Source organism: Castor canadensis, chromosome 3 (genome assembly GCF_047511655.1).
Source record: "Castor canadensis chromosome 3, mCasCan1.hap1v2, whole genome shotgun sequence".
Taxonomy (NCBI): Eukaryota; Metazoa; Chordata; class Mammalia; order Rodentia; family Castoridae; genus Castor; species Castor canadensis.
This window is the reverse complement of record NC_133388.1, coordinates 177,891,895-177,908,024: the sequence shown is the minus strand read 5'-3', so window position 1 is coordinate 177,908,024 and position 16,130 is coordinate 177,891,895.

Below are 16,130 nucleotides of genomic sequence, written 5' to 3'. Positions count from 1 at the left end.
ATGGACAATTATAACACAATTTAAATTGCTTCAGAGTTTATTCCACCACATGGTATTTAATCGATATCTTATGGGTTGGGAATTTAAATTTTGTGTTATTATTAACATAAATAACACTGTCATAGACATCTGTGCAGCTCAATCTGTGAGCCTATACTTTTCAAGCTTTGAGGAAGACAAATGTATATGGTTGTCTACTCATTGAATGTTTAAAACAACAGATAAAGAGAAACTTTTTAAATAACTCTTAATATAGGCATATTCTACTCATGTCTTTCATGACACTGGTCCCCAGGGCTGATTTTTTTCCACCCTGGATTAGAAAGTATAGTTCCCTTTGTTTTCCATGATGAACATGGGGAACTTGTAAATATGTGGATATTCAAAGAGGAAGACATTCATGGACCAGAGAGGGCTGTTCTACTTTTAGCCATGATTTATAAAGAAATGTCATCTTCAGAATTACTCCACAAGGAAACATATTATTTCCATTAAGTAAAGCTGGTAAAGAGTTAGTTTTGAAGGAAAAATAATGGGACTGTTTTTGAGTGTAAGAGTCAAGGAAATGACCGGTTGGAGAGTATAAGCAGGAAGTTTGGAATGCTGGTCTTGACTCTAGGTAAAAGTCCAGAACTTGAAATTTCAATTTGGGAGTCAGTGGTTTGGAGATTATCAATGAAGGCAGAATGATGAGAGAGAAGTTCAAGAATATAAATGTTGAGAAAAATGACAATTAGGGACCACAAAAATAACGAAGAGCTAGCAAACAAAGAGAGAGGTAGCAAAACATAATAGAAGTCAAAAGACAGAAAAGTTTAGACATTTCCCTAATGCCAACTAATGTATTACGTGTACGATGAAGGCTGAACACAAGCTATCAGACATAGTAGTCAAGTAATTTGTGCATAGAACCTTATGGATAAAATAGAACATCCAGTGGAAATAGTTTTAGAAAGAAGAAAGAGTAATCTCTTGACTACTGGGAAAGTCATTACCAAATACTCATGATAATAGCAAAATTAATAATAACAACACCACTTTTTATTGAATGCTTGTCCTATGTAAGGCATTGTGGTAATGATTTAAGAGACATTGTGTAATTTAATTTCTTACAACAAATTGTAAAGATAAACAAGTATGTATATCTTGTAGATAAAAAAGAAAACCCGTAAATTAAGAAACATGGTATAGAATACAAAATCAGTAAAGGAAGGGCATTGTCTTTGAGTTGGCCCCTGGTCTCACTCACTTACTTACTTAATCTTAGCATCTGGAAATTGAGCATTATTTCTTAAGTTGTTTAAACTGTGCTCAAATAAAAATGCAGCTAAAATTGACTGGCATGATGAGTGAGACAATGGAATCTAGACTAATTTTCTAATAAATTTGTTGGTGAAGAAAAGAAAAATATAAAGTATGTGTAGGATTCTAATTGTGAATCATTTAAGGGAATGGTATACATAATTGATAATTGTAAGTCTGGTATAAATGTTAAATAAAAGTTTGTACAGCTTTCTTGATATCCCTATAAATATAAAATGACATAAGTTTTAAAATGGGAGAGATGATTGAATAAATGAAAGTTGTCAAATTATGTTAAATATAGTCTCATTATTGTGCTAAAAATATCTAATATTGCCCAGACAGATTTCTGTTGGCACTTAAAAGGGTTCATTTTCATCCCCCCCAAAATGAAGCCATTGAGAACTTCAAATCAACACTGGTTTTGCTTTAAAACATAGTTTTTGAAACAGAAAGCAAGTCAAACAAGTTTATAACTGGCATGAAATTGGAAGGAGGGTACATGTAAAAAGAGAAGGAAGAATCAGTGGCTGGTTTAAGAAATTGTCTCTATCATTTCACATTTTTCTGACAGCTTTCACCTTCCATTTCCCAGGGCACTGACATTCCAGGCTTAGCATTTGTGCTTTTTCAAATATGACATGCCACTGAGGTGAATAACATGTGACATTTTCCTCCTGTTATTCTTCTACCCATTTTTAGTGGGTTGAATGCTAGCCCCTTCCAAGATATATACATACACAACCCTCTGGACCTAAGAATATGACCTAATTTGGTAAAAGCATTTTTACAGATGTAGTTAAGACAAGGGTCTTGAGATACGATTGTGGATTATTTGAATGAGCGCTAAATCTGATGGAAAGTGTCTTTAGGGGAGATACTCAAAGGACGGGGACAAGTGGAGAAAGACATGTGAAAACAGAGGGAAGGACTGGAGTTAAGCAACCACAAGCTAAGGTGCAGCCTTGCATCCAGCAGAAATTATAAAAGGAATGAGGAGATTTTCCACATGAGCCTTCAGCCCTAGTGATACCTCGATTGTACTTTTGGTCTTTAGAACTGTGAGATAATAAATTTCTGTTGTTTTGATCCACAAAGTTTGTGGTGAATTGTTATGGCAGCCCTGGGAAACTAATACAACATTCTTGTGATATTCATGTATAGTTACTGGAAGAAATGACACATCAAAACATTTGCTTAGTTCCTGACAGAGACCTAGAAACATCTGTGCTTGTGCATTTTAATTATTATGCATCAAGCTTAAATGATATCTGGAGGGAAAACATAATCCAAGGTATGAAATGAACATATCCTTAGGCAGAAGTGTTTTACCAGTTAAAACAGGCTAGCAACACAATGACAACCTAATCTCCAGAAGGGATTTCCTAACAGATTGATATAACTCAAGTTTGGCTTTGACTTTTCCCATTCACATAAGTTCCTTATTAGATTAAAGTTCTGTCTCGGGGGTTAACTTAATTAAATGCATTTTTTGTAAGAAATGGAAATTAGTAGACAGACGTTTACAGTAACATGTAGAGAAATTTTTTTCCTCTTCATTGAAGTTTTTAAGAATTCCTTTTTATACTTCATGTTCTGCAATTTCAGTAAATTTTGCATTCACTACATCAGATTATCTGTAAGCCATCAATATTATAAATATTGATGACCAGCTATCAATATTATAAATTTTCTTGTGCTAGCTCTTCTTCATAACTTCCTTACTTCTGCCTCCACCTATCTGTAGCCTCTGTCTCTCCATTTCTCTGCTTCCCTGAACCTTCTATCATGAGTATGTTTGATCATTTGGACTTCTAATTTCTGAACTATTTCAGCACTGAGACTCTTCAATTCTTCTGTTAAATATGCATTTAATATTGAACCACAATAAATTATTTACAGGGGAAAAGGAGAGAATGATGTAGGAGCAAATACAATTGATGTGAATTTCATCAAGGTGCAATGTATGCAACACATGGAAATATTACAATGAAACTCTCTTTGTACATTTAGTTTAAACCAATAAAAAAAATGAAAAAACTTACTGCTATAACTAAATTTCAGTAACCTTGATATGTCATGTTTTCATTCTCATTCAGTTCAAAATATTTTTAATTTCCTTTGTTATTTCTCTTTGATCCACAGGATATTTTAAAGTGTGCTGTTTAATGCCAAGTATTTAGAGATTTTTCAGATACTTTTATAAATGATTTCTAACTTAAAAGTAAATATTTTCAGTATAAAACCCTTTAAAATTATAAAAATTAAATTCATTCAACAACTATTTATTGAGCACTTATTATATGTATGAGTCTTCCCATTTTTTTCTTCTTTAATGCTCTTGTCTTTGTTTCAATGATTTATCATCTTAGCTATAAATTATAGTTTTCAGAAAAACATCTTCTGTTTCTTAGATTCCTGTTTAGTCTAAATTCCTTTTATTTCTGTTTAATTTATATATTTCTTATTTCTATCTCTATTAAAATATAACTATTCTATACTAACTTGTTCATAGTTAGAAGTCACTACCATATTATCTGGAGCTCTGTGTATATAAGAGGAATTAGTTAACTAAGAACTGTACCTAGAGTAAGATGGTAATGATGTGACTAATATGTGGAGAGCCCTCATTCACATTTGTTTGTTTTTTCTTGACCTGGACAATTCACTCAACATGCTCCATTCTCTTGGCCTCAGTGATGCATTTATCTTCCTATTAGCATTTGGATGCCAGAGAGAATTAAGTGTCCCACGGTTCATTTTTACTTTCTTCTTTTTCTTCTGTATCTCACCATCATCTCATCTATGGCTGCTATATTCATGTCTAGAATCTTTTTTATTCAACCTTTCAGGGGCAAAACTTTAGTCTTATACTCAGAAATATCAGTTTTATATATATATATATGTATGTATATACTAGCTGCATAAAATTGGTGTGCAGCTATATATTTAGCTGCATAAAATAGGTATACAACTCCAGAGCAGAAATTGCTCATTTTGAAGACTTTCCCTGTCTTCCTATTTACCTCATTTTGCCACCACTCAAGCCACGTGTTATCTAGTGCCCTCGCTTCCTTATCTCTCTGAATATTTGGAGCATTGTCAACTTACTTCTCTCTGCTGTTCTCAGTAAGACAGTTTTTCACAGTTTTTCTCTGTAGTATCCACTATCTATACTTACACTAGCTTCCAAAATAATGATACCGTCACTTTTCCTTTGCTTCTTCTCTTCATATCTTTGTGGATTTTTTATTCTATTACTGCTATTTTGGTGACAATCTGTGAGGAGCACAGACTAAACATATCTATTCAATCTGCCATATGGAACCAGATGTTCCAAAAATTACTCCTGTGGGAAAGAATGCCGAGATGAGTTTCAGAAGCATATTCTTTCCCTTAAAAATCAGGGATAGGGAGGAAGTTCCAGCAATAGCTATGTGAAGGGGTCAGTGCATTCTTTCCAGAAATGTCTATAAAACTAGACATATTATCAAAGCTAACCATTTCAGGGCTCTGCATATTGACCAAAGAAAACAAGTTTATATGCATTTATTCTTAAAAAGCTGCCACAGATTTGTTTAAAAACAGTGTAAGCATAAAGCCTTTAAGTATGGCTCCAACTTTACCAAATTCCTTCATCTCAGTTGAAGAGAACAGCAGTTTGATAAGAATAGGGGTGGTCACAAAATCCAGCAAATTTGCTGCCACCAGACACACTTAATCTGGAGTGGTGTATAACAACACACTAATTATTAATGCACAACTCATAAGTACAGAAATAAATCGTATGGCAATAGTTAATTGATTGTTAACAAAGGTACCAAACAGTTCAGTAGGAAAAAGATAATCTTGTCAATAAATGGTGCTGACAAAATTAGCCACATGCAAGGAAACAAACTTAGAACCATATCTCATCTATGCACAAAAGTATATTCAAAATAGATCAAAGAATTAAATATAAGATATAAAAACTATAAAGCTTAGAGAGAGAAATAGAAGATCTTTTTGACATTGACTTAATCAAAAGATTCTTAAATATTACACAAAAAATTCTTAAAAATTTGTAAATAATACTACATCAAAATTAGAAACATTTATGCTACAAAATACCATTAAAATAAACATAGACAAGTCACAGACTAGAAGAAAATATTTTCAAATCATACATCTAATAAAGAATTGGTATCTAGCCAAATAAAGAAAATATTTGTAAATAAACATTCAATAAAGGTCTTATATCAAATTTATACAATAATACAAATAACTAAATAAAAATGAGAAAAATATTTGAATAGCCATTTCAACAAATAATACAAATAGCCAATATATATGAAATGGTGCTCAAAATCTTCACTGACTGAATTTCAAGGAGGTACCACTACACATAGAAAAGATTAACCATAATAAAAATAAATGTAACAATTCTGAGTATTGGCTAGAATTTGATAAACTGGAATAATTATTTATCATTGGTAGGCACATATAATAACAAAGTTACTTTGGGAAACAGTTTGGCAACTTCTTAGAAAAGTTAAATATAAACTTAATATGCATATAACTAAGCAATTCAACTTCTAGACATCTATTCAATTGAAAACAAAACGTATGTCTATAAAATACTTATACATGAATACTCACAGTAACATTTTTTATAATAGCTAAAACTTGAAAAAATACAAACATCCATCAAGCAGTGAGTGAATAAACAAAATGTGGTATTTCTGTATAATGGAAAATAATTTATCATATTATCAATTAATGATCAATGCAACAAAACGGATGACATTGTCTCTCCAAGCTATTCTAAGTAAATAAAGACACAACCACATATGATATTATTTCTTTTTTATGAAATTTCTATAAAAGGGAAGTCCTAGACATAGAAAGCAGATGTGTGGTTGCCTGAGGCTGAGAGTAGGAGCAGGATTTGACTGTAAATCAACACAGTTGAAATTCTGCCTTTGATAGCTATCTTATAAAACTGGGTTGCAATGGTAATTACACATCTATATAAATGGACCAAAAAATCCAACTCTTCACTTACAATTGCCTAATTGTAAGACATATAATTTATACTTCCATAAAACTGTAAAAATCTGATATAACCAAAGGAATGCAACACAGGTTACTCCAGAGGCACCTGCACACCCATGTTTATTGCAGTGCTATTCACAATGGCCAAGTTATGGAAACAGCCAAGATGCCCTACTACAGATGAATGGATTAAGAAAATGTGGTATTTATACACAATGGAATTTTAATCAGCCATGAAGAAGAATGAAATCTTATTATTCTAAATTAAATGGATGGAACTGGAAAACAGCATTCTGAGTGAGGTTAGCCAGGCTCAGAAGATCAAGAATCGTATGTTTTCTCTCATATGAGGACTTTAGATCTAGGGCAAATACAGCAATATTGTTGGACTTGGATCACATGCTAAGGAAAGAGCATATACGGGAGGTATGGGGATAGGTAGAAAACCCAAAACATGAAAGTGTCTGATGTCCCCACTGCAGAGGAACTAAAACAGTAACCTTAAAGCAACAGAGGTAAACATGGGAAGGTGATCAGGAACTAGGAAAAGGTCAAGTAGAGATGAATCAACTTGGGTTGTAACACACTTGTGCATGGAAACAATGCTAGGAATCTCTGTGTACAGCTATCCTTATCTCAACTAGCAAAAACACTATGTCTCTCTTATTATTGCTTATGTCTTCTCTTCAACAAAATTGGAAAAAAAGGCAGAACAGGTTCTGCCTGGAAGTGAGGGGAGTGGGGGGAGAGGAAAGGGATGGGGGGGTATATGCATATGTGAATAAATGAATAAAAAATTTTTTAAATCTACCATGAAAATTGTATTCCAATATTCTTGGAATGATTATAATTCTCTCATAAGTTTTGGATAGTATTTATAAGCCTAGAAATAGTCAATTAAGCAAATTCATTTTTGCCTGTCTTTTGGTGAGCAATCCTTGTAGATTGAGGAAGTTAGGAATTTTAAGATTGTTTTCATTTCTCTATGTCCTGGTTCCATGCACCTAAAAATGTCTTTAGGTGAGATTCTTGTAGTCAAATAGTTGATATAAAATAAACAAATCAAAGAAAAACATCAATATAGGCACATAACTAAAATCTATGATTTAAATATGTCTAATTATAAACTTAATTACATAATTAATTATATTAAAGAGCACACCCATCCCCAACATGTTTTACTTACTAAGAGATCAATATCTTCTTCTGATCCTAATGGAGTTGGAAGTAAGTTATTGATTTTCATTATTGTTGTTTGATGATTTATTATATGGCAGTGTCTAGAATAATACTGATTGAATTAGAATGGAACTAGAATTAGAACTAGTTCTGAATTAGAACTCTCATAATGATAAGAATTTGAATTTGAATGATAGGTATGTGTGATAATAATGCATTCACCCATCCACTTATTCAGCAACTGTATACCATTAATTATCAGATATTATGATATTACAACAGTGAATAAGAGTCCTTTCCCTAGACTCATTTTGTTGATGGGCCAGATAGAAGTATTAAAGTAGTTGCTTTTAGTGTGAGAAAAATTCTGACTAATACTAAGCCTGTATTTGTCAAGGGAACTCATAAGACAGGCACCTGATCTAATCTTGATGGATCAGGAAAGATTTCCTTTGGGGAGGTGTTTCCTAAATGGGATTTTGGAAAACTTGTCAGCCACGCAAAGTGAGGGAGGAATAAAAGGAAGGTATTCCATACAGAAGAGCACGTGCAATGTCTTTGTTGAGAGATAGAATGACATGTGTGGGAACTGAAAGTAGCTCATCAAGGCTAAAGTTCAGAACTTTACAGAGTGGATGAGGCTCAAGCTACAGGTAAGGACAAGAACCTGGAGGGCATTGTATATGCTGCTCAGAGATGGAAAATATCCTAAGGGAAATGGGAGAGTATAAGGATTTTAAGAAAAAAGACTGTCACTATTAAAAATGAAAAGAAGAGAAAAGTATGAGGAGTAGAACTTCACTGTCTTCACGCAGTAGAAACCCACTAAGAATAATGTGATGGTTTAATGAAATAAAAAACATTTTGTTGGTTGGCTGTTTTTTTGTTTTATTTGTTCTTTTTTTCAGATAATAAGAAATATAAAGGCAGAGAATTATGACATCACTGGAGACTAAGCCTTCTTTTTGTCTTCAGCACTTGTTGCATGTGTCTGTTCTCTTCATAGTCACAAAAAGGCTGTGACAAACTTCTGATATTGTACCTGTACTTCAGGTAAAGTGAAGGGAAGAAAGATTGGGGAATAGGAAGGAGAAAAAAAGACAGCTGAGTTAATCATCTTCTTAAAAAATCTTTCTGGAAAACTTTTGAGGAGAATTCACTTACATCCCATTGGGAGAATTCGGTTTTATGCTAGCAGCAAGGCAGACTAAGAGACTAAATATTTTAATTGGGCAAATCAGGGCTTTGGAACCAACACTGTATACTGAGTAGGCAACTTGCAGTGGCTAACTATAAGAGTGTCTTGGACATTATCAGTGGCAGTAGAGATGAGAAACATCAATTCAGGGATATTAACAGAAGCAGAAGAGGCAAGTCTTACTGATTCTTTGGAAATGGAATGGAAGGGAGAGGACAGAGTCAAGGTAGTTCCCAAATTCCTGCTTTGAACAACTGTATGTAGTACCATTTACTAAGGGAAGGAATGCAAATTGTAAGGAAAAATAATAAATTAAATTTGTATATGTTGAGTTTAACATACTTCTAGAATATTCAAGTGGAAGTATCTGGAAGTTTCTCAAAAGAAATATCAATCATAGAAAGTGATCTACATATTCATTGTAACTAAGGCTATTGGCATGAATGAGATCTCAGAAAATAGAAACAGAAAAATGGCCAAATTATTTTAAAGAAAGTGTGAATAATATTTGGTAACTTGTCAACTGTGTGAAGAGGAAGCAAGTTGAGATTTTATAACTGGAAGATTCTTTGATGCTTTTGGCAGCACAAAAGGGAAATTGATACTTTATGGAATTTTTTTACTTTTGACAAGGCATTTATATTCTTTGTACTCAGCTCAAGTACATGATAGTTTTTAAATTGCTTTATACTCTCCAGCACAAAGAGATGATTAAATTGAATATGTTTAATAGAAACTATGTTAAATAGTCGTGACTTGACATTTTAGAGGCCTGCTTCCAACTTTCAATTCCATCATAAATTTTGTTTCTGGGATAATGATTTGCTTGTTCTGCATCATAGTTCTACATTTCGCAAATGTGAAGACTGAGGCTTTTGCTCTCCCTGTAGAGATAGGTCAAACAAAATTTCCGAGAGATGCACGGATAAAGGTTGAGTTACTAATGAGCATCCTTGCCTCTCTCTTACACAGAGGTCAGAGATGAGTGTCCTTCAGGCCACTTGCTGCTCCCACTCCCTGTGTCCTTTGCTGCTGAGAAGCTGCAGGCAGTAAAGCTTCCACACAGTGTGAAGAGTGTGCCACTGACCTGCCCTAGTTGTTTGACACTCAGTGCAGTGGAGTAAAGAGAGACTATCAGGCTTTTGGTGAACTGATGAGATGCAGAATATAATCCATTTATGGGAAAGTATTTTCTGCCTTATGGGATAAATATTTATTTCAGTTCTGCTGGGAAGCATGTGCTTAATAAATGATGTTTCTTTTTTTAATGGTCTGTTTATGTTTTAGAGACTTCACATCACAAATTTTAGTTGGTTCCATCATATATAATTCTCAAAACATTTTCAGGAAATAGTTTTAAGAAAATTGAAACTTATTTATCAAGAAAATATTTTTCATTTTCTAAGTTCCCATAAATGACTCTAAAATTTCTGCTTAATAATGTGCCTAGGCACTGAAGTCTTTTTATCATATAATTACTTTCCATTTCAAAGGATCCAGAAGCTTACAAAGACATGCCATAATACCACATAACAAATTTTGAATAAAAATGAGCATTTTACTATAAAAATATTTTTAAATATGCTAATTCCAAAGATAAGCATATATCATAGAAAATGGAAGATAAGAGCTAGGGGCATGGTTTAAGTAATAAAGTGCCTGACTAGAAAATGCAAAGCCCTGAGTTCAAACCCCAGTATTGCCCAAAAAATGGAAAGTAAAATCCAATGACTCCCAACAAACCACTGTGGGTGACTTTGGGTGTTATGAAGATACATAGCTAAGTTTATATTTTAGTATTATATTACTAAGCTCAACTCAATTTCAGTTTTTTCTTTCAGTCTTCAAATCAACACAGGTCCACGGTATCTTTGCTAAATGACTGCCTGTTACCTGTATCCTGTATGAGTATCTTCAGCACAAATCTTGTAAAATAAAACATGCCTGGATACCCTGTATGCAATCTGTTGCAATGGAAGTTTTTTTCTATTGAGTAATCACAAGTTGCATCCTTGAAATCAATAGTTTTAAGTCAATTAACTAGATCTAGACTGAAAGAATAGATGCCGTTTTATAAGTTCAACTGTGTGCAAACCATCATACTAGGAGCCTTTATTTCCTCTTTTATTGCCTGCAATCCTAAGAGGTAGGTGTTATATGCATTTTACAAGTTAGGGAATTGGTGTTAGAAGGTTGTAGTAACTTCCTTAAATTTTCAGGCAAAAGGAGTAAAGTCAGAGTTCAAACCCTGAATGATAGACTGCAAATTACCTGCTAAGAATTGTTGCATTCTGCCTCTAACATAGCTCTTTACACTGTCACTGTTAGGAAACACAGAACTCAGATGACTGTCACACAAGGGGACTCAGGTTTTCTACTTTGTGGGACCACAATGCTCATTCATAAGTAAATAGAGTTCTCTTGACCCTCCACTGTATAAACTTTACTAATCTATTGCCCTAATGCCTATAATTCCTGAGGATTCTCAGTTTCTTGGTCCCTATTTGTTCTGACTACTTGTTGCTACCCATCTCTTTAAGCCTGTTTCCTACAACTCATACTGATTCTCCACTTTGCTGTCATCCACACATAAAATATGCTCCTCCTCTTCAGTTTCCTTGAAGCACTACCAACACAAGGTATATGTAGCTTTTTCTTGCTTTTTACTTTCTTTCTTTTTCACTCAAGTGCTGAAGTACTGAGCGCAGCAAAAGGGGATTATTTCAGAACACATCTACCCACTTAAAATTGTGTATGAAGCACTACTCTTCTTCAGAGTTCTCAAGTCAATGTCATACTAGGAGCTTCCTCTTCACTATCTTCTCTCATGCTTTTTTTTCTCCAAATTAGAATTTTTCCTCTTCCCTTCTCATCTTAATTCCCAGGTACCTTCACCCTTCCTCTCCCTTGAGCTGCCAAAGAAGCTCCAAAGTATTTTTGTTTGTTGTTTTCATTTTTCAAAGATTTAATCTTTTTTGTTTGTTTGCCTTCTAATAGGTTTGCTAACTAACCTCAAATATAAAATACCCTCATTTCCTTAAGATAAATATTGCCATCCAGCAACATATCACTCAATTAAAATGATAATAATGGTAATAATGCCTATCTTTTTCTTCCTAAAAATGGAATGGCACAGGAACAACATTACCAGTCAGGTGCTAATGGTTCATACTCTAATCCTAGCTACTTAGGAGGCTGAGATCAGGACATTCCCAGTTTGAGGCCAGCCTTGAAAAAATTTCATGAGATCTCATTTTAACAGAAAAAAACTGGGCATGGAGGCACACGCCTGCCGTCTCAGTTATAGCAGGAAGCATTAAATAGGAGGATTGTGGTCCAGGCTGGCTTGGGCAAAAAAGTTAGGCCCTCTCTCCAAAATAACCAGAGCAAAAAAGACTGGAGGTGTGGCTCACGTAGTAGAGCTCCTGCCTTTCAAGCACGAAGCTCTGAGTTCACATTGCAAGTACCACTAAAACAACAAAACAAAAAACCCCACACATTATCAAGTAACATTGGTAGTGAGCACTGGTTTTCTTTACTGTGTGTAGCTTGTACTACAGATAATGATTTTCATCTGAGAATCTCATTTACTCCAGGAGGAAATGGAAACTGAAGACTCAAGTTTGCATAACTAATAAAGGCCATAACCAGAAATTGAATACAGAGCTTAGAAATTAAAGTCAGTAATGATAAGTGTAATAGCTTTAAAAATTTATGAACTTAATACCTAGGATAATGGAATGAGTGTCATTTTTAATCTTAAAATACTTGTTAAGCAGACAGGACTTACAAGTCGCTGTTACCTAGTGACATTGTCTTGGTGCCATTAATGTGATTCTTTTTGTGAGCAATCAGTGTACGTGAAGATATGGCATTGCTACTGTACTTCATCATTTGGCTACCCATGTGACCTCCTCTAAAAATATATGTGTTTTGCAAGTTCTAGTTCAACTATGAGTTATTACTAGGACCACCTTGGCTTGAGATGTTTTACAATCACCAAGCCAAATGAATTTTGCTGAAGAATGAGGAACTTCGGTAGTTTTGATAATCTTATAGAAAGAAGTAATTATAGACAATTTGCCATTATGTTGTATTTTCTATCACCAAGTGCCCATGGATTGAAAAAGACTGCAAAAATGCTTATTTAGCTGAGTCCTTCAGCTATATCTTTTGATACTTAGTATGCTACAATCCAACTGTTATCTTTCCCTGCATGTTAGATGATGAAAAACTGAGGCACAGAAAGTGTAGGCAAATTGCCTAATATTACTGAGCAGTTGATGTGCACAGCTGGAGTTCAAGCACCTATCTTGTACCTTGGCTGAACCTGGCACCTTTGTCCATATTCTGCCACTAGATTCAGAATCTTTACTTCTATCATTTGCCATATTGCTTGGAAAACTGACATCTTTATTGTTTCTTTATTTCTGTTTATACATCCATCATATTCACCCTCATTTACCCTTTCCTTATGCATTTCCCCTTCCCTCCCACTGGTACCCACCCCAGACCTGTTTTACCTTCCTGTCTTTCATTTTTTTAAAGTATATATTGACATCTTAATGTCTTCCTCTTTAGTTAAGCCAACTGATTTTCATATATCAAAAAAGTTCCAAGAATTCTCTCTCCCAGCAAGAAGGATAAAAGTATCAATGCACACTTGGGCTAAGAATCAACTAGAGCAAAAGAGAAAACTAATTGATTTTAGCAAATGCTTTACTTCCACCTTCTTTCCAAACTAAGTGTTTAAATAAAACACGTGTCTTTCAGAGCTATTCACTGAAATTGGTTTCAAAATTAGAGAAGTAAGGCCTACAAAGTTAAAAAAAACAACCACACCTCTCACTTGTTTTTTGACATGAAGGGTCTGAATCATTAAAAACATCAGATTCATTGCCTATGTCTTTCGAGAAGCTATGATTTGGCCACCACCTCTACATTATGAAAACAGGCAGTTAACTTTGGAGACTGAGTTTTAGACCTGAAGGCATACTGGCTCTTCTTGCAGTGGCTACTTTAGCTACAGCAATACTCTATTCTCTCCAAAGTGAAGGAAATTGAATTTTTAGATAATTGAATTATCTGGTCATTAATAGAGACAGGTCACAGTGATAGAAGTTATAGTGCTGAAATCAATGCTGAGATGGCTTTGTTTCTTCTTCAGAACCAATAATGCAATCTCAAATAATTAGTGTTAAGAAGTCCATATGACTCATCAGGAATTCATGAGCACTGTGTTATTCACTTTTCACTGCTGTGACAAAACACCTGAGCAAATAAACTTAAGGGAAGAAAGAATTATGTTGACTCACAGTTTCAGAAGTATCAATCCATGGTTAGTTGGCTCCATTGTTTTTAGGCCAGTGACAAGGAAGAAACATCTAGGCATGGTAGAAGCAAGCTGTTGACCTCACGGCAGTCAGGAAACAGAGAGGAAGAGAGCATAGATAAGATACATTTTTCCAGGATACTCCACCTATGACCTATTTACTCCAACTAGGCCCCACCGCCTAGTGTCCATCACTTCTCAATAATGCCGTCAAGTTATGAATCCATTCATGATTTAATCCACTGATGAAATCAGAGCCCTCATGATCCAATGACTTCCCAAAGACTCCACCTATGAACATTGCATCGGGGAAACAAGCCTTTAACACATGATCCATTAGGGGACATTTCAGGTCCATACAATAACAAGTACCTACTGCATGCTATGAAATTACCTAATCCTGAAGAGATATGAATAAACTGTTCCAAATGCCAAAAAATACAATGTATAAGACTTCATATTTAAAAACCATTTCAACAAGAAATAAAACTTTAAAAACACCATAATGATATTCTTCTGCCTTACCAACTTAGTATGCTAAAAATAATTTCTTTCTTTGGTGGTTGAGCACCTGAAGACTGTAGGTTGAAGCTTTCATATAGAATGATATCTTTTATTCTATAGTAATATACAAGGGTATTTATATAGAGATAGGTTAACTTTATTCAAACTAGAATTTTATTTTCCTTTGAAAACCAAATTTTTCTAACATCCACATGAAAAACTTATTTTCCTGATATTTCTCCTTCACAATAAAAGTAACTCAAACTTTCGACTGCTTTGCATTATTGCTGAGGGCTGTGTTTTTATTAGTTTTTAGTGTAATTGGCATGACACCCTTTTTTTTTCTTTTATTATTCATATGTGCATACAAGGCTTGGTTCGTTTCTCCCCCCTGCCCCCACCCCCTCCCTTACCACCTACTCCACCCCCTCCCTCTCCCCCCCACACCCTCAATACCCAGCAGAAACTATTTTGCCCTTATTTCTAATTTTGTTGTAGAGAGAGTATAAGCGATAACAGGAAGGGACAAGGGTTTTTGCTGGTTGAGATAAGGATAGCTATACAGGGCATTGACTCACATTGATTTCCTGTGCGTGGGTGTTAACTTCTAGGTTAATTCTTTTTGATCTCACCTTTTCTCTAGTACCTGTTCCCCTTTTCCTATTGGCCTCAGTTGCTTTAAGGTATCTGCTTTAGTTTCTCTGCGTTAAGGGCAACAAATGCTAGCTAGTTTTTTAGGTGTCTTACCTATCCTCACCCCTCCCTTGTGTGCTCTCGCTTTTATTATGTGCTCATAGTCTAATCCCATTGTTGTCTTGAACACTCAAAGCCATTTGTTTTGTCCACTAGCTTTGAGTTTTTTTTTATAGCAAAATAGAGAAAACTGGAGAATTTTAGTATTAAAGTGAACCAATACTTCTTTTGAATTTTTGCTTAGAATATCATATTTTCATATAAACATTTTTTAGAAAAGAAATGCTTCATAATTTTGATTGATGGAAAGGAGAAACATGTATTCACATATTACATAGATAGGTTTTTGCTAAAAAGAAACAAGTATATAGGCTACTATAAAAAAACCTGAAAGTCAAAATTGCCTTTTGATCTTTAGTCTCTCTGTCTTTTTGCTTCATTATCATTATAATCCAACTGAAGCTTCCTTTCTGGTGTACCAAGTGCAAAACTCTTCTAATTTGGTCTGGAAGGATAATGGCCAGATGGATTTGACATAGCATATGCTGTAACACACTGTTGGTTACTGAGTACACACAGAGGCTTCGGACAGTTGGCCATTGCTATACTTTTGGCTTGGAGTTGGGCCCTGAACGTCCACAGTTGAATTGAGTCCATGCTTTTCTGGCTGCTTGATCCATTACCCATGTGGCAAGAGAGCCAAAGTGGTAAACCATTTCACCAAGGCTCTTTGTACCCAATTTGTTTACCTTATGCACTGATATAATAATCTTTTTATTTGAAGATGGTTGTTAATTTGTGATAATGATGTATCATCTCTTTTGAGATAGCACCCATCCACATCTGCTGGTTCAAATTCAGATAATAATAATAGTAATACATTTTTGA